At 40.6% G+C, this 19,597-nt stretch overlaps 1 protein-coding gene across 2 annotated transcripts in view; it reads left to right on the top strand.

Annotated features, from left to right (window-relative positions):
- Positions 1 to 19,597, top strand: part of cntfr (ciliary neurotrophic factor receptor) — a 259,028-nt gene that overhangs the window by 29,261 nt on the left and 210,170 nt on the right. For both annotated transcript variants that reach the window (XM_034229505.1, XM_034229504.1), the window contains one exon: positions 12,781 to 12,821. The gene's annotated coding sequence lies outside the window, so the exon portion shown is untranslated. The remainder of the gene's footprint in view (positions 1 to 12,780; positions 12,822 to 19,597) is intronic.

Below are 19,597 nucleotides of genomic sequence, written 5' to 3'. Positions count from 1 at the left end.
ATGTCCATCTTATATATCGTTACCTCCGGAAAATCCTACAATCCCAGAATTCTTGTAGGAATAACTTAGTGGAAAACAATTTCATACATAAATAAAACTATTGTCTAATGTAATTCCTTGACAATATATATAATAGATAAAGTGCATCTATACATACTGTGAGCTACACCCCCTCTCTATTTATATCTCCGTCTTTACAGTATGTTGTCTCTCTGTTTTTCCTCTCCTCCCTTTATTCCCACCTGTCTCTTCTATCTCTCTCTCATGAGTCTATATGAAATATTCTGACCAGGCTCCTACGGTGAACACATCATTGGAAACTAGTGAACCGTAACTCCAACATGGGGGCTTTTCTCCTATCTGTCTGGGGAAAAGAGGCTTGAAGAGCTCTACAACATGGAGGAGGAGATGGGGGTAGGGGGTTGGTGGTGTAGCCTGTAGCCTGTAAAACATCTTCATGGTCAGAATACTACACCGCGCCTTGGGATGGTGGTGTCCTACAATACACTTATATAGATAAGAGGAGAGAGAGGAGTGGCAGGATGGATAAATTGATTGATAGATGGGGGAGAGGGGGGAGGAAGGGGGGACACGTCAACAGTGAGATGGAAACTGAGAGTTATGGCTCGTCTCCATTAGCTCTGTTTTCCGCAGCCAGGGCGAACGCTGGCACGGATCCTTGTTTGGTTTCTATCACCATTAATTAGCCAGCTTCACCAAACAACACTTGCATTTTTAAAACAATAGGACAAGTGAGGATACGGCCAAATAGAAATTACCCTAGCAGGTGGTAACACGAGCAGTACAACCATTCAAAAATAATGCTTTAATTTTTCTGTGTTTTGTGAGATGACAATTCTGCTATTAGCCCGGTGCAAACTGTGATACAACAGTAACACTTTTACGCTATGTGAGAATTTATAAGCAACATTTTACAAGTCTGGCCAAATAGGGAAAAAAACTCAGACTGCAACCAACAATTATGTTTTGTCCATTTTTCTTCCAATTTATCCATTAATAGTTTACCAATCATTGAGCCATATTTTCGGACTATAAAAGTGTGAAAAGATAAATAAGAAAAAATAATAGCACATCTTCACTTTTGAAAAGCTAGAAACAGGGAACATTTAGTATTTTGGCTTCACATTTATTATGGGTTTTTTGGGTTAGATTACTAAAATAAGGTCTGTCTTTTTCCCAAGCTTCAGAGATTTTAACGTTTTTGTTTTATGACATAAGATGTATCTCTAAATTCCCCACTCGTGAATGTCTCAAGTTTCTTTGTGTCATAATATTTGCTAACGTGGGTAAATAAGACTACTAATATCTTCATACAATTAGCCACCTTTAGCTAAGCGGTGTTGATGTAGTTCGTTTAGAGCAGGGGTTTTCTAAGTGTGGGAAGGTGAGCCTCCCCTCAGAGAACAGAAGAACAGCCGCGCACCCCCTCCCAATTATTATTGCTATTATTGTTGTTGTTGCTATAATGCAGGGGTATTCAATTGCATTTCAAAGAGGTCCAGTAAGAGAAAATGTCATTAAATGCTCTGTTTTCGATGTCTACCTTCCGCCAATTGAAATTACTCCGACTGTTTCTCTCTTCTTGTCTCGTGTCTGGGTTTGAATCTATCGTGCTGACTCACTGACTGCACCGATTTGATTGGCTGAGTAGCGTCACCTCCTTAAAACATTAAACAATAACTTTTTAAAACCTTTTTATCTCTATGTTGTAAACATATTTTTTAAACATTTTTAACATTTTCAACATCGTGGATGAATCCTTATATGCTCCCGGCAACTCACTGAACGTCAACTCTGCCTCCTTATTACACTGACTCACCCCTACTTTAGTGGGGAACAATGAGTCTGCGTACAGGCGGATGATGCGGGGATGCAATGTAGACAGGAATAAACGCAGATCATCCTCTGGCTGCAGCCTTGACCGGTACTTGCTTTTGATCAAAGTCAATACGGAAAACCCGCACTCACACAGGTAAGTGGAAGTGAAGGGAATGAGCACTTTTACAGCCTTTTTGGCGAGGTGGGGGAACTCGGTCTCCACAGACAGCCAAAAGTGTGCAAGTGACACACGCTTTCTGCCAGACGCTGTCTCCTCTCTCACTTTAGGTAACTTCACAAAAAATCGATCCATGTTGCCGCTCGCATAAAGTTAGCTGAAGTTAACTAGCTAGATTTCACTGTTTCTCATATTTTGTTCTCACGCTGCGCCTCCCCTGAAGCTCTCTGGCGCCCCCCCGGGGAGGCGCGCCTCACACTTTGAAAACAGCTGGTTTAGAGCATTATGTTAGCAATTTTCTTCTGGTAATTGCAACAAAAACATTTAAGTGTCATAAACGTTGCTACAGAGGTTTGTTTCTGCAATATTTCAAAATCCAATGGAAACATTTTGCGATGCCAAATTTTGGGTCCTCCCTGCAACACACACTGGCCGCACAAAGCTGTTATGTCATTCAAGAGCGTCATTCTCACTCTTTGTGCGTCCTTAACTGCCCTTTGTGATGTCACAGTGTACCAGTACATCTCTTATATGTGTCCATGCTGTGACTTAAACCCGACTTTGTCCTTGTAAAGCTTTATTATGTCGTCATGCTGTGACTTGCTAGTTATGATTTGCGCTGACGGCTTATTACTGTATGAGAAAAGGACAGAGCCTTTGGGACATTGTGTTCATCACCAGCGCGTCCTTGGACGTTCACACATTGTTACACATGATGCCTCGCGCGTACAAACAAGACATTCACTCACTCTCAAAGGACATATACACAGTTTTATCCTCACACACACATGTTACACGCCCACGTGCACCCTATTCTTTTATGAGCCCTCCCTTTGGGCCATAGCAGGAAATGAATGTCCAGCAGCTGAGGCTGTTAATTAACATTTATGGCTGGAGAGATGACCGTTGAATCGTTAGATTGGCTCTCCAGCCTTCACGTCAAAGCAAGCGGGGTATAAAAATCCAATCTCTGTCCCTGACTCCCTGTCAAAGTAATGATGGTGGATCATGATGTTGATTTGTTTTATACTAGGGAATCTAAACGACACTGATCCCCTTTGGGGATACAGTGTTTGGTTCATAATATTCTGAAAAGGTAGGAAGACATTGAAAATCTTGTTGTTAGATTTGTGTTTAACTCTGCCTTTTTCAATTGTTTTTTTGATGTCCTTATTCTTTTAAATACAGTACATAATGCATCAATTTGCTCTATCGCCAGCTTTTTCTCCTATATTGTATTATTCACAATGTTCTTGCCCTTTTGTTCTTTCTGCCTCTTGCCCTTTCATTTCTCATTTTCTGAAGTCTATACTTCACCTACCATCTACAGCCATGCCTGCCTCCCACTTTTGAAATATTGATTACATAAAATGATGATGAGGCTGGCCAAAGCCTTCTATCATGATAGGGGTAATTTCATATCTGGAAAGCAGTATGGTTTTTGACCCTCCTTTGTGAATTAAAGACACAACACATAAAAAGTACTTTCTTATTTTGAGAACTTCAGGGCTAAATGACTTGTATAGAATAATATACCTGTTTAGGACTTTATCCAAGAAGCAAGAAGCAAACAATACTAAACATTTATTGAAATGTCATGACATCTCATAAATATTGAAAAATTACAACTGGCACACATGTAACATTAACTCGCAAACAAATCCACAACAGGCTGGGCTTATACCAGTATATTAAACGGTTTCAATTATAAATTAAAGTTCCCATGTCACACAAACCCACACACACACGAGCACAAACCCACACACACACGAGCACAAACCCACACACAGATGTAAGCACAAACCACCAACACACACCTCCAAAATGGGTTCCAATCACTGTGCCAAACACCGGTCTGCCAATCTCTAATAGTTTTCTTGGCCATTTCTGCTTTCCCCTGACCAAGAGAAACTGAGTGTGTGTGTGTGTCTATTTGTCAGTGTGTTCATGTATATTTGTGTGTGTGTTAGCAGTCTGACGGCAACAGATAAGGTGGCAGTTATCTTATCGTGCTGAGCCAACCTTACCCTAGAACCTCACGAACCTCAGGTGTCACGGCCTGCTGGCTTTCCACCAAGCATCCCCTCATTTTCATGTCAATTTCATTCCATTTTGCTGTCACTCCGTGTCTGCCTTCCCTCCCCCCCGAGTCTATCCCTCGATTTGCTCCCTCCTGCCTTTTGATAGGCAGTTTGGCCCATTTTAGGCCAGTTTTGCTCCTCTTTCCTCCTTCCCTTTTCCCCCATCTTGCTCTTTAAATCTTTCTTGGTATTCTTCCACTTGGCCTTGCCATCAATCTCGCCCATCTTTGGCCAACTTTGACAGAGTTTTGTTATCCTGCTGGTTTCCTTTTAGCCCACATCTGACACATTTTTATTTATCTCTATTTCTTGTTTTCCCCTTATCGCTGACTTTCCTACAGAGTCCAAAGTTGGTGGCGATTCACTTTGACATTTCCACAACACCTCACTAATTCCCAATGTCTTTCCCACTTCCTCTATTCAAGTTGATTTATTCCCAAGATAGTGAACATGACATCAACCTGGCAATTATTGTATAGGTCACTCTTTAGTCAGTCTAGCCCGACAAATTGTAGCCTTCAGTCCTTCCCTTTAGCTTTGTAATACTGCCTTAAATCCCATATAGTCTCAGAATGATTCCCTGACAATCCCCTGAGGCAGGCAGCTGCAAACTGAGCCACTTGGCGAGCGGTTGGTCGTGGTTTAAAAGGTGTCTTTATATCATTTTATTTGGGTGATGATTTACATCTCCGGGCTGGCAACTTTAAAGAGGAAGACAGAGAAGAACTATGCATTTAGATCAAACAATTATGGAAAAGGGCATATACGTCAGATCAATAACAAATGGTTAAGAAGAAATGAAACGTTTTGTATTTGAACATATGAAGTAAAACCTACTGTATGAACAACCCAGCCGGTGCCGATCTATTATCGAAACAGTTAAGAAGGTATTGTTTTTGATTTAATAGAATATTAAAACATAGCCGTGGTACCTATTGCTGATTTGCTTAGGAACGTTTACTTAACTTAGTGAAATCGCCCTGAAGCATCTTAAGTTGCAACCACAATAGGAGCTGGTCGAATTCTCTAAATGCAAAGGAAATGTGCTTTAACGCTTTCTTTCCTATCTCCTTTAGCACCATACCACCCTTTACCAAAGGAAAGGAGATAAGGCTGTCCAACAATCCGTTGCAGCAACAACATTTGAAGTGAAACACAAAATAACGTAGCTCTGTTTTAAGACATTAAAACAAAGCTACGCAACACAAGACGTTTTGCATCGGGGTCAAAGAAAGGGTTAGGGAAGACAAAGGGCGTAATTGTTTTAACTATTGGACCACAGCCCAATTCACAATCGACATTAAGGATGATGTAATCACCTGCATTTATAGGCTCATTACCGATACCCCTGACCCAAGCAAATGCCTGGCTACGTGCCAGACCATAATGAGCAAAGTGAAATGTGTTGGCTGGCTGTGCCAAATTCCCTTCTCATTGTCTTTCCATTTGTTTTTTCTTGGTTCGTAGCTTTAGCTTTAGTATTCTTTTTTGGCTAATTACCAGTAGAATGCTAAATAGTTATTCACACCCTGTTTGTTTGTGTTTTAGTTCTTAACATTTTTCCAATATCACTTTTTTCTTTGTAAGTACCTGTCAATCTCATCAACATTTTACCCTCCTTCTCTCTCCTTCCCATTCACTTTCATTTCAAGCCAAACTATCTTTGGCAAATGGTTTCATTTTCCCACCTAGCTCCATCTCCCGCACCTCACATTTAGCCCTCCGGCTCTCTCCCAGTACCTTCTCTATCTTCATCCCCTAACAAATATGACCATCTTTGTCAAACTGTCAGCCACCCTCCTTCTTTCAATAAATAAACCCTTTCAATTCATTGTTACCTCATATCACTCCTCCCTTTCCTCTCGCTACCCTGGCATTCCCATCTCAAAAGAAGTCAGACAGTTATTATCAATCTACCCGCAAGGAAAACACCATCTTACATTTTCTCTTCCTCCCTACCTCATTTTCTCCCTCTCTCTTTTCTGTCCTGCCTTTTCGCTTCCACTGCATTTACATCTCGCGGTGCGGAGGTTGGAGGCATGCAATGATGAGAGGAGTGAGCATCTCCTGAGCATCCCGCTGGGCTTTCACTGTCCTTCTCTCTGGCTTGAGGGTTCATTATTTTTCTCTGTTTTCTATTCTGTGTCATACCTTTTAAAGAAACCCTATTTCTTTGTAGCTTCCAATATTTTTTCTGCATTTTCACTTCATTTGCAGCAAAGACACCTTTTAGACCTGCCACACAACAACATGGCTATACCTCATTAGTGTATCAGTATATAGGGTTAGGGTTAGGATTAATCTTCACCAAAAAAAGTTTTATTTTAATGTTTCAAGAAAATATTTTGTATTAAGAGTATGTTAATTTATAGTAGAGCATATCTATGCCCAGCGTTGTTCAGTATTCTGACAGAAACATGGTGTTGCAGGGTAAAATGAAATATATCATGAATATTTCCAAGTAACAAGCATCGGCAGCTTGACATTTATATTTCCCCCCTGACTTTCTTAGCATAAGAAAAGCTTTCTGATTCTACTTCTGATCTGTCTGGTGCTGACATTAAATGAACTCCTTCCGAGTTGGCGATGAAGTTGGCTTGGCATATTTAAAGTTTTTTGCTATCCTCAGGAAGATTTTTTTCCAACATATTTTTCCTCCCGGGGATCTAATACTCAGGTTCATAGAAGCCCACGGTGACATCTTTGACTTTCTTTCATATTTAAAAAATACATCACGCTGTATCATCCCAACATTCTGATTTAAGAGCCGACATCAAAACTCACCTCCTTCTGTCATATTATTTTCTAATTTTTGCCTTTTTAATCTTATTTAAACACAGTTGGGCTCAACATTTCACCGTTTTAATGTCACTCAGTATTGAACAAAGGTGCGTTTTGGGAATTATAAATAATAAGTAATGGCCTGCAGTCGTGTTCTCTGCACTGGTGTGAAATTGAAGGTTGTTTTCATTACATGACTGCCAAATAAAATGTTATAATTATATTTTTGTCAAGCGTAGAACAAAGCAATGTCTTTTCTCGTTCTGTTATGGAGATATATACTTTTTTTCCCCATTCTTGCAGCTAGAAATCATTTTACTAAAGTGCACGACAGTATCTTAGTGTTTTCATTATGTCATACTGACAGGTGATTGCCCAAGGCCTTGACAAATCGTTGACCCCATCTTGACCTTTACTGAGGGTCATTCTGGATAGGATGTCTGAATCCTATTGCTTCTGTCTGTGTGGAAAACACGAGAAAGACACATTGCAATTGAAGGGTTTCCTTTACAAATCCTTTTCACACAATCCTAAAAACACTGACAGTATGTACAATTGTATAAGAGGAAGATTAAGAACCGTTGGTTAATACAGCTAAATGGAGACTTATTTAATTAGTTGGATGATTACATGTTTGGAACTGAATTTGATTATATTTTACATTTAAGACTTGGATGTTATGCATTTTTCTAGCCATTACTCTGGCAAATCCATATAAGACTGTATTTCAATTGTATTTTTTTTAGATTCAAAAGTTCTGTCTATATGCTAAGCTATAACTGCAGATTTTGAACATGAACGAAAATGTTGCAAATTGTGACATCGATCTTCTTTCAGTCCCCGCCTGAGGAGGCCTTTAGAACCAGGTCAGTCATTGCATATGTTGTCACATGGGTAAGCTTCAAATGCACGTAATGCAAATCTGGCCACAAACATAAAACAACCCATTATTTAGGACCGTGTACATAAAACAAGTAATGTCACTTTTAAAAGCTGATTTGCTGGCTGCACTCGCTCCCCTTCTTCATGGCTGTACTAAACCATCCATGTCTGTTGTCCATTTGTCCTGTCTGTTTGCATTACATTAGAGAATGACAGAGACCCCCACCCATTACAAATTACAGACGGAGAGAACAGGATCCAAGATAAAGCATCTGCTGCGGTGATGTCAGACGGCAGTTATGGAGCAGATTATGAGGCTTATATTCTGAACTCTCTCTACCTCCAGTATGCTTTCTTAACCTCTACCGTCAAATCCTCAAGTTTTTTGTTTCCCCTGTTACATTTTCTTTTAGTAATTTTTTCCAACTTATTCTTTGAAATATCCCTATATTGCTCTGTCTTCCTAAATATGGTGATTATTTATTAATGGTAACATGGAGTTCAGCTGCTGTTGCGCCTTTTTAGAGATGATGTGTTCAGATGTTATTTCACAGTAGACAGCTATTCCCTTGAGGAAATAATGGTGGCAAAGATGGGACTGATTATATTCTGTATTTGCTGTCTTTAGAGCTCTTTTTTGAAGCTTTTCCATTTTTAAACGTTTGCTTACTTTTCCATAGATCTATTTTACCTTTCCTTGCTCCCTTTTTGCATCTTTCTTCTGTCTTTGTTCTTTTAGATGCAAGCAACACAACATAATATTCCCTTTTATCTCCACGTTCAAACAAAACTGCACTTTTCAAAAAAAATTAAATCAATTATTAATTTAAGATTTCCTCTCTTCCATTAGATTCACGCTGTGCTGCGATGCTTGTAGTTAATTCATTTGATTGTTTATTCCCACTTGGCTGGGAATATTTGAAAGTAAACTGGCAGGTCAACCTGTTGTTCCTAACCTGATCCCCTCACATGCTAATGATAGCCCTGGCTTTAACAGAACAGGCAGGGAAACGGAGCACATGGGGAGTATTGGGGGACTGTGGGTTGGGTTTTGCAATGGAATTTGTGCAATATGAAGTTCAGTGATTTACAATTGAGACTTTACTTTGGTAATCTTTTAATCTTTATTTTTAGTTTGTTCTTGCAAGGTCACATTTTTATAAGCCCAGATTCGCTCATCCTTTGGCTCGCTTAGTAGAAGTAAAAGCAACACATTTTAATGATTGAAAAACACATTAGATTAGATTCAACAGTATTATCATAGGACACTACTCTGACATTTATTTTAGCATCGAACCAGGTGCAAAAAGTGGTTCAGGGTATATTTGTGTTTAAAAAAATGTTTTGCCATTTCATTTGAACTTCTTATATTAATATACATGTATTTTTATTTTTTTCAATAATTTTATTCATTGCACTTTCTTCAACTTTTTACATTTTTATTTACCCTTAATTATTTTATTAATCCATAATTTTTTTCACAAACTGTTACGAAACCCAATTACCATCAGGATGAATAAAGTGTCTGGTTCTGATTCTAATATTTACAAAAGTTTGGGGATAAATATTGAAATATAAACAGTATATGCAGTGAGGCATTGTAAACAACTCTACTGGGCACCAGTACAAGTTTAAACTTGACTGACTTTTGGCCCATGCCAGGAATGTCTAATCCTGACTGCAGTTTTCCAACATTACATCTTTTGTCTCATCTTTCCCTGTGTGTATCCTGAATCAGGATGTCGGGCCATGATTTAAAAGATTCTACAAGGATCTGCTGCTCACTGAAGTAAACACCTAACCCCTGCTCCACTGTTATGATTGCATATTACTTAAAAATGAACGATAAGTATGGAGTTTGGAATTCCGCGGCTACGGATTTGGCGGTGATCTGCTGTTAGGAGGTGTTGAAAAGACGCACGCTGAGTGTGTAATTATCTCAGTCTTTTCTAGCGGTTCACATCTCATCTAATGTAATGTAATCCTCCTCACTCTATATTGAGCACTCTCTTCCTATTCACTTGGTATCTCTTTATTTTATTCTCCTAATGCTAATATTGTCAAGCCCCCATTCTGGAACTGCGTAAAGGCCAGTGGGATTTGTTTTTGCTGATTTGCTCAGGTTTTGTTTCAGGTTTTTTCTGTTCCTTTTTTTGTTTAGTGTCGTAATGTGTGTTTTTAGCTGGTAAAACATCGCGTGGTGTCATCTAGAGAGTTGGAGAACTGCTGAATTGGAAAAGTACAGCTGGTGTCACGGTCTGGGAAAGCGATAGAGAGGCAAGGAGAGTAAAGCGAAGAGAAAAAATGAAGCAAAGAGCAAGCAAACAAGGGGAGAGGCAGATAGAGGAGGAACAAACAGGAACATGAAGAGGCGGAGCAGGAGTGTCCAAAAACGAATGTTTCACATGATAGCACGTTCTGCAACGTTGCTGCCAACAGCATCAGCAAATCTCTCCCACCAGCACTGTTTCTTCTTATTTCCCCCACTTCCTCTCTCCTCCAACCAAGCAAGCAAGTTTCTGGAAATAAATAGCCTTTCAGCCACTCATGTCTCCAGAAAAATGAGAGGGGCTGCCCTGATTCTACATATAAAAACTGCGACAAATAAAAAACCAAGAAACTGTGCTGTAACAGAAGATCAGATTGATCCGTGGTGGTAGAAGACATGATATCTGGGAGCTATTTTTACTGCAGTTCATGCAAGTTCACTTCTTGGCCCGAACAGGATTACTAAGCAACTGATTGCTGTGATTATTAGACAATAAGACTACAACATGGGTGTCTATATGAAGGAGAAACATTCATCGCCTTCAGAAAACCATTGAGCTGTCGTTTTTGGTACATCCTTGCTGTAGTAATTTGATTAGGTGGAGTTGTCTTTTGGTCAGCCGATGATCACTGTGAAGCTGAGCGTTGAGCGGCCCGACCAAGCAAGGCAGAGGAAGAGAGTTCAAATATAACCCGGTGTGGGTATTTATTACTCCTTGTGGTACATGACACAGCCTCAATCTTACACACTCTCATCTCTCACACACTACCAGGAAACACAGAGCCTAAATACCCACAGACTAATCAACCAACAAGACACATGTGAGGGGGGAAGAGACAACACAGGGCACCAGGTGAACACAATCAACAACAATGAAGCTATACAACCCGTAACGGAGGCCGAGATCTATGGGCCTAGAGATCACCTCCGTGACAATCACTTTTAAGACCAGAGGGACGCGTAAATATCATAGTTCTAAATAAAGTATCTGATTGGATCTCAACCACACCTTTCAGACGGCCAGCATATCATTTTCTCTTCCAAAAAAGTCAGACAATTTCCTTTTAATTGCAAATAATTGAAAGATGAATGTTTTCCCCAGAAAAAGACAGAATCATAACAAACGCAATTGTTTAACAGTACTAGTCTTTCATGAAGGAATCCTTTTTTTTAAATTAATATTACAGATATAAAGCTGCTCCCACATGATGTGGTAGAACAGCTCTGTGCTGGAGTTGTGATTATATGATGAGAGCGGTGGCGTCCCATTCATTGGAAGCGGTACCCTCGGTGTTGTTGTGCACAGCTCAAAATTGTCACCGACATTTCGACACTCAACCAATTAGATAACAGCTGTATATAGTGGTGCAAGTCAACATAGGGGGTCACCATAGAAACTAAACATACCTGGAATTTTCATCGCAAGGCTCTGCGCCCAATCTCGTGGAGATTAGCACATTTCGAATGATTGAATGCAGCTTAATAACTGACTCACTGTTTCTCTGAGAGTAGAGTTGAAGTTGCACAAAGGATTCTGCTAAAGTCTCCAGAATATGTTGCCCCACTGATATTGATCAACTCCTTCTTAAAACCTCCTCCAATATAATACTGTCACTTTGAGGTAATTCTGTATAGAGCCTTACACTTTCTCTCCCAGTGCATTTTAAGTCACTAACCTATTGTAAAGGTTGATGTAATTACACCTGACATTTCAATTTGCTATTAAATAGTCTAATTTCAGTTGTACCCATTCTCTTCCATTCTGCAGTGTTGGGAGTTTTTCGCCCCTTTTTATTTGCGACACCAGACCGCTTCATCAGGAGCGTGACGTGGCTGCGGTAACAGCCGTTTTACAGCAGAGCCGATTTGGCTGATGTGCGTGGTGTGCTAAGTTACCGTGAAGTGTGTATGTGTAGTAGACGGAGTGATAAGCGTGTAATAGGCTCACCTGTCTCTGCCTGCACACTGATGGGCAGGTGGGGAGAATGGAAACCAGATGGGAAGAAGGAGCGATGGAGGAGGGAGGGGAGAAACGAATGCACAGAGTAGATAAGGCTGCACTATACTGCCTTTGGCGAACACATGTTGAGATTTAACCTGCGTGATTAAATAGATACCATTATGGAAGGAAAAAATAGGTGGGATGGAGATAGGGGAATGATAGAAATAATTGAAGAAATATCGCAGGGAAGATTGATAGCCTGGAGAAGCAAGAGTGAGGAGAACTTCACGAGCAAATCTCTTTACAGTATTTCCATTATACTGTACATGCTTGCAATACAATCTGAGTCCATTTTACAAACCCTTGAGGGGTTTTCAAGAGTAATGGTGAATTTGTCAAAGCTAAATCCGCCTTTTTTTCTTTTCCCACTTCGAAATGTCATTTAAATATAAAATTGTTCTCCTGCACATCTTTTGTTGATGTAGTAACTCTTCACAGGACTTTTATTAGAATATACATCTAGAGGAGTTTCTAGGATTAGATTAGCTTTCTAAATGGGGGCATATCAGCGTGGCAACCTCTTGAGGGGTTTCTAGGATTCTCAATATCATTGTAGATTAGCTTCCTTTATGGGGTCATAACCAGCCTCGCAGATGTCTAAAAAGCAAAAGAAAAGTCACTTTTGCTCAATTAAATCCCCCCTTTTCTCACGACCAACTGTTGAATGATTTCTCAGATTGAAATGCAAATTATAATTTCTGCCCATTATCTGTGGACACGGTGGCTGACTCTTGTTTTTCTTTGACAGGGTGAAGAGGAGCATCGTGCTGACGCTTAGTCCTGTCCAAGGTAAGTTGACGAGACAATGTAGGATCCAATTGCATTTACACTGTTTTGTTATTTTGTGCTGAGCAAGGTTCACAAGGCAGGGTTTGTGTGAAACTCATTTATTTTCCAGTATAAATTGACATAACGGTTGCTCTGGTCCTTTTGTTTCTTCCTGCTCAACCGCATAAGCAGTGAATCTGCATTGCCTTGTAAATGTCTTCTACCATCACATGAAACACTTTGAAGATGATGTTTTCAGAACTCGGCACTCTGTACGAGATCAAATCAACAATGGGAGCCACATGTGCAAGGCGCCTCGGAATTGCTGTGAACCTGTTTGGCATATGTGAGGAAGACCCCAATGAACTGCTTTTAGGCAATGATTTCAAGAAATCTGTTGGAAAATCTCTGGAAATTGTATGATTTGAAAAGCGATCCCCGCAGCTGCTGTAAACCTCTGGTCCGCCAGTAAGGTGGTCTCTGCTTCTCTGTCAGTAATATGTCTTCGGCTGTATCTGGTTGCCGTGGTGATATGCGTGTGTCAGCAGTAGGATGTGTGTGGTGGCGGGCGTTGAAAAGACTCCGTGGAGGCGGATAGCATTCCTCTGTCCAGAAATGCCAAGTGACACGGCGGTCAGATAGGGAAACTTCAGAAATGTTAGCGCGCAGGACACACACACACACACACACACACACACACACACACACACACACACACACACACACACACACACACACACACACACACACACACACGCGCGCGCGTACAGGAAATACTCAGACTGAGTGGACACACACGTAGACAGATATACAGATTCCACAAAGGCCACGGCCATGCATTCATGCTGACAGCTCAGGACTATTAGGTTACATACAGGGAAGTCCATGCCTGCCGCTATGCTTTGAACACTCATAGCATGTGAACACACTTTTATTAACTCCTGAAGCTACGGTTTAATGCCTCCTTTAAAAAAGAAAAGAAAAAAAGTACAGCCGGTCCTGACAGATTTATTTTTACCCCTTAATGACGGATGATATTTGCATACCAGAATCAGCAAATGCTAAAATGTTGCTTACTCAGCAGCTGCACCGGAGAAATCATGGGGTTTAAGGGTCTTGCTTCATGGCAGCTTCCCTCCAGTCGATGAGGGAGGGGAGGCTATTACTCATTTGCTTTCCACACAGCCAGACTCCCCCCCCCCTCATGCCAGCTTTGGGGATTTGAACCGAGGACACCATCCTGCAGAAGCCTCAGGGCTACCGCTGACATACAGGTGTAATGCACTATAATTACTCCGCAATTGTGTTTTCACCAGAACTGTAATCGAGTCTAAGTTCAAGAATTGTAACTGTCCTCCGTCGGGACGTTGCGCTCGCAGCAAGATATATGTCATGTACCATAATCATGGTACACAAAGAAGTGGGAAACCGAAAACACATTAAATGCATTGTAAAGAAGGAAGACCCAGGAGGCTAAGTATTTTCGTTTTTTACGCTACATTCACACTTCAAGCGACAAAAGCAAGAAGCGTGGCCGATTGCCGCCTTTGAACTGTTGCTTAGTCGCCCATTGGCATCGTAATTTCCTTAAATACCAATGGGAACTGGCTAATGTCTAAAAGGATGGTTTTTTTTCTCCATTGGTTTGAATGAAACAGAACAGGAAAGAGACAATTGGATGGTGGAATAGAAACGTGTGATTGGTTGGTGCTTCACCAAGTCATTGGACCACGCAAAAAGCTCAACTTTGATTTTAAAGCTGTCGGATATCTGTTTTACAAATTATAAATGTTATGGATTTTTAGGACTTCAAATATGTTTGTTTGCTTTGATTAGGGTTGTTCTTAAATGTAGGACATCAAGGAAGGTTCGGTGACCTTCAGGTATTCTACTGTAGTTCATCCGTGTTTGGCACTACCAACTAGAGTCGTATAGTTTTTATTTATGGCATTAAGTTGTCAAGAGGAACAATGTAAGCAGTTGAGAAGAACAGGCTCACAGCTGCGAGCAATTAAAATCAGACTTCACATCTGACTCCATATTTTATTTTTCATAATTTCCCTGGAACTGTTGGCATCAGTGTGGAAACACAACGATGTTGAGCCTTCAAAAAGTCTCTATAAAATCAGTCAGATCCAAAGGTATGCAAAGTAATATGTTAATTGATTCAAATAATAGGAAATGGTCTGGTAAAAATATTAACACAATGTAGGCCGTAACCTTTTTTTAAAAGTTGAAATGTCAAGTTCTCCCCCCCTCCCCCATCGCCTCCCACGGATGTATTCTGAAAAAAACGGCACTCTGAGCATTTCACCTGTTTTGATCAGGAAGTGTTGCTTAGCTTTCAACTCTGTGCCTTTTTCCCTTTTTAGTTTCATATATTGTTATATTAGTGATATAAATATATATACATACAATATTTCCATTTAATGACCAGTTTGGCTCAGCTTTTCTTTTTTCATTGTATAAACAAGTCATAACTGATATCATTAATTGGTTAAATCTCTTAATAACCATTAAATTAAAAGCCCCAAATTAGATTTTATTTTTTTACTTTGTCACAACGCTAAGTGGTTTTCCAGCTCTGAACTCAACAACAACTAAACAAAGCCTGCCACTTATTTATATTGATTGGGCTTTTATTGCCCTCAAAAATAATAATATCCCTAGATGGAAAATCAGAGAGACATTTCTACTGTATACTGTAGGGCCTACTCTACCACTTATTGGACAGTAGAGGCCATGGTGAATAGTTGAAACGACTCTAAATACACATATTTAGCCCCAGTACCAAGCTACGGTGCATTCAAAGAAGCCTCTTTTAAATGGTGCACTTGTAAGATGCTCTGTAAGGATGACATACATATAATCTCTCTCTGCAATTGGTCCCATTGGCATGCTGGTTTGCACATTGCTCTGTGTGTGTGTGTGTGTGTGTGTGTGTGTGTGTGTGTGTGTGTGTGTGTGTGTGTGTGTGTGTGTGTGTGTGTGTGTGTGTGTGTGTGTGTGTGTGTGTGTGTGTGTGTGTGTGTGTGGTCAGAAGTAATCTGAGACTGTGTCGTTTGATCCTTTGGTGTCGCCTTGTCGCCAGAATCACCTTTACACCCACACACGTACACAGATACACACCGCACTCAAGTCAGTCTCCCTTACTCTCTTATGCTCTCAGTCAGCCACAGTACACACAGACACACACACACACTTGGTTATACTAGATCATATCGGCATTGATTTATCCACAATGTCGCCTCTACCAGTGCCTGATTTATTTTGCAAGAGCAGTTTGCGCAAATTGACTTTGAAATTGACTTTCAGTTTTTACAAATATGACAAGTTGTTTTTGTCCTCTTCTCTGTGTGTGTTGGTGTCAGTCAGTTTAGCCTCAAGTTTCTCTCCTCTCTCCCATCTAGTGTGTGTGTGTGTGTGTGTTGTCCTCAGTGTTTGTGTCACCTAAGAGGTAATATTGAATCCATTAGGGCAGAATAGGCTGAGAGCTTCTTCCACATCCACTCATTACTTCCACAATCAGTTAAGGTTCATTTTTGCAATATCTAATATCCTTTCAATTTTCCCCCACAGCAGTTTAATAGAATAAATTAGTTATCATCGTACACAGGAAGACTTTGCTTGGATGTTAAAATAACCCACCTTGAAAATTGAGATTTTATGCAAAATACTTAATGTTTCAGTTTCATCGTCTTCTATGAATTTGCAACTAAACAGTTTTTCAGCTATAAAGTGAAAAAATAAAAGCGATTTCATTGCTTTTTATTACTTTTAAAGCCATTACAGATGTTATTTCTAATATACAATATTATGCATTGTTCAAGTGGCATTGCTGACATAGTAGTAATAAGTAACTGGATAATACAAGACTGGTTGTGCAGACAAAGGCGTCGTTTTACCCCATCTCTTTTTACATTTTTGTTGACAGTCCACATGTAGCCATGCACGTTGACAAGGCACTATCAGGATCAGGTCTTGTTGCCGTCTCTGTGACCTAGAAAACGCTGACAAGGGACAATATATGGAATTGTATCAACCCAGCTGTGTCCCGATCATGCTGACAAGACATTATTGTCTAGCCCTGTTGCGGCTGTTCGACAGCTCTGAAGACATGTGCAGGCTAACGCTACTGAAAGCCCTGTAAGATACAATTGCTGACATGTACTGTGCTCTTAAGCACTGTTGACCGGGGAATAGCAAGAGAAGGAATATAATTAAGGCCGGGCGATATCGACAACACGTGTTGACAAGGCCCGTCTGGCCTCGTGTTTCTGACAAGGCGCTGGATGCTTGGTGACAAGCTGCTTTGCTATTCCACACCCCTTGTTAGCACGGCTAGGGTCACATTGACATCTGCAGTCTGGGGGAAACTTGAGCCTATCTCTCCAGCAAACATTGTGAGGGTCTGCATGTGTGCCCATTGATAGGGATTAGCAAGCCAGGCACCCTGGGATGGTCCCGGTTACTACTGGAGGTCAATGCATGTGCACTCTAATGTCCATAAGTGTTTGTGTGTGTGTTTGTGTGTGTATGTGTATTTGCCAGTCGGTGGGGGACTAGGACTGGATTGTAATGACAATGGAGAGGAATTTAAATGAGTGCAAAAAAGGGGGATCAGGAAAGTTTGCAAGGAGGGCGGAAGAGGCTTTGGCACCATTGTCATTCTTCCTCTTTGTCATTCTTTATCTCTATCTCTCTCTATTACAAATCCTCCACTCTCCATCTCTCACTCTCGGCTGCTACATTTGTCACTCCGTCTCACTTGATTTTATTCTAACTTATCCCGATCTCTATTTTCTCCCTGTGTGTCCTTCCACCTTCATTGTTTTTGCTCCTACTCTGACTTTTTGGCTTCACACTATACCAAGTTGGAAAGTTCTGATAACGTTTCTTGCTACTGATCTTTAGATAAGTTGTAAAACAATGAGAATAGGCAGGTACCCCTCACAATACCTATCAAATGATTTCATAAAACAGCTGCCCTTGATCGCACTAACTATGTGTTTCTGGAAAAAGATAGGTAGCTTTTGTTAGTTAACTGATGATGTGATTGGGAGACATGTAAACATCTTAACTACAATGTTGTTTGTCAATAACAATGGATAACAAGTTGAGCTTTTGATAAATGTTTTAGTTCAATTCAGAATATATGACTCCTGTATAACAACCAGTTGCAGTAACCGTACACAGTATCCAAATACTGTTATCAAATGAGGTTGTCATGCTTCGTACTATTGTGCCTGCATTGAGACAATAATTAAACCTTTACCCACCCACCAAATCTAATCTGATTGATCCTTAGAGACTAAGACTATTTATAAACCTAGCTGAATGTCGGAAATACCTTTGACACTGTTGTTGTTGATCACCTGCTGCCCCTTCTGGCAAGTTAAAGTTGAGAAAATCAGCATTGAATGGCGGTTTTAAAATGGACAATAGATTTGGGTTAGGTTCGTTAGCATACAGTCCTAAATCTGCAAAACATATATAAGGCCAATGGGACCAGTATTATTCAAAATGAGATGCTGATAGGGAGATTAACACGACTACAATACCTAGGATTACGCCTGGCAGAGATAATATGATAACTTTATATTTGAGATGTTTTCATTGACTTAAGTTAAAACGTGTAACAGTATCTCCCTTCTTTAAGTCTCTTAATTCCAGTGCCTTTTGAAGTCTTTTATTCAGTGTCACTTAACTCTCCCATCAGAAGTCTGCTTTGATTTTCCATCTTCCTGTCACTTCCTATCTCTCTGAGTCTCTCTTTGTCCGCCTCCCTGTCCCTCCCCTTATTACCTCTGGTCAAATGTAGTCCAGTTGCTAATAAAACCACTCTCAAAACAGGCTCATTGATTTTAATCTCTATTCGTCTCTGTGTCATACACACACACACACACACACACACAAGCATGCATACACACTTTCTCTCCCCATCCCTGTTTGTCTGCCCCCCACCCCCCTTTGCTCTGTAGCGGCTCTAATTGCGATCAATTAGGAAACTTCAGAAGGCTGAAATAGGAGCTGTGACAAGGGGCATCCGCTGAGCTGGCAGGGAGAGAGGGAGGGGGAGAGACAGAGAGAAGTGGAAGAGGATAGGGAAAACGGTGACATAGGAGCGGGGAGAGGATGGGAGGGGCGGCAGAGAGAAGCCCAAGTTGGTGTCGAGAGATGAGCTAATGGTAATAGCGTGATTGATGTGGCCACAGCAGCTGAGAGTCACATCGTTTTTCATGCCAGGTATCGATTCCTGACAACCTCTTGTTAGCTTTGAGGGCGCAGTGGATAGGGCATGGCACTAACAGGGCCATGTTGAGGAGTTGTATTCCCATCTGAAATGTATGCCGTTACACTGCTGAAAGGCGCCTTGGACAAAAGCTTCATACTCTGAATTCTGAGCATGCCAGCTGGAAAAAGAGACAGGCTTGCAAACTGATTTCTGGGATAGGATTTCTGAAGAGGAAAAGGTTATTTGTTTTGGTCTTTTGTATCGATCACCAACTTTGTTTTTCACCTTTGATCAATATAATATTGTCAAAACACTACTAGAGACCCAGGACTGGAGCAAAAGTTGGCCAAGTAGCCAGCTTAAATGCAATTTTAGGAACATTTTAAGTTAATTAATCATCATCGTTCATCAACAATAGCAGAGTGTTTACGACATTGCATTTGTTCTGCATCTTTTGCTCTTAACATAGACTGTTTACAAGCATACAACCAAATCCAGCTCCAACGTGATTGGCCAAAACTGTTGGTAACACAAACGGACAAATGCTTCCAAACCCAACATA

The sequence above is a fragment of the Gymnodraco acuticeps genome, unplaced genomic scaffold, assembly GCF_902827175.1.
Source record: "Gymnodraco acuticeps unplaced genomic scaffold, fGymAcu1.1, whole genome shotgun sequence".
Taxonomy (NCBI): Eukaryota; Metazoa; Chordata; class Actinopteri; order Perciformes; family Bathydraconidae; genus Gymnodraco; species Gymnodraco acuticeps.
Note: the sequence above shows the minus strand (reverse complement) of the source record. Positions and strands in the feature narration are given on the sequence as shown.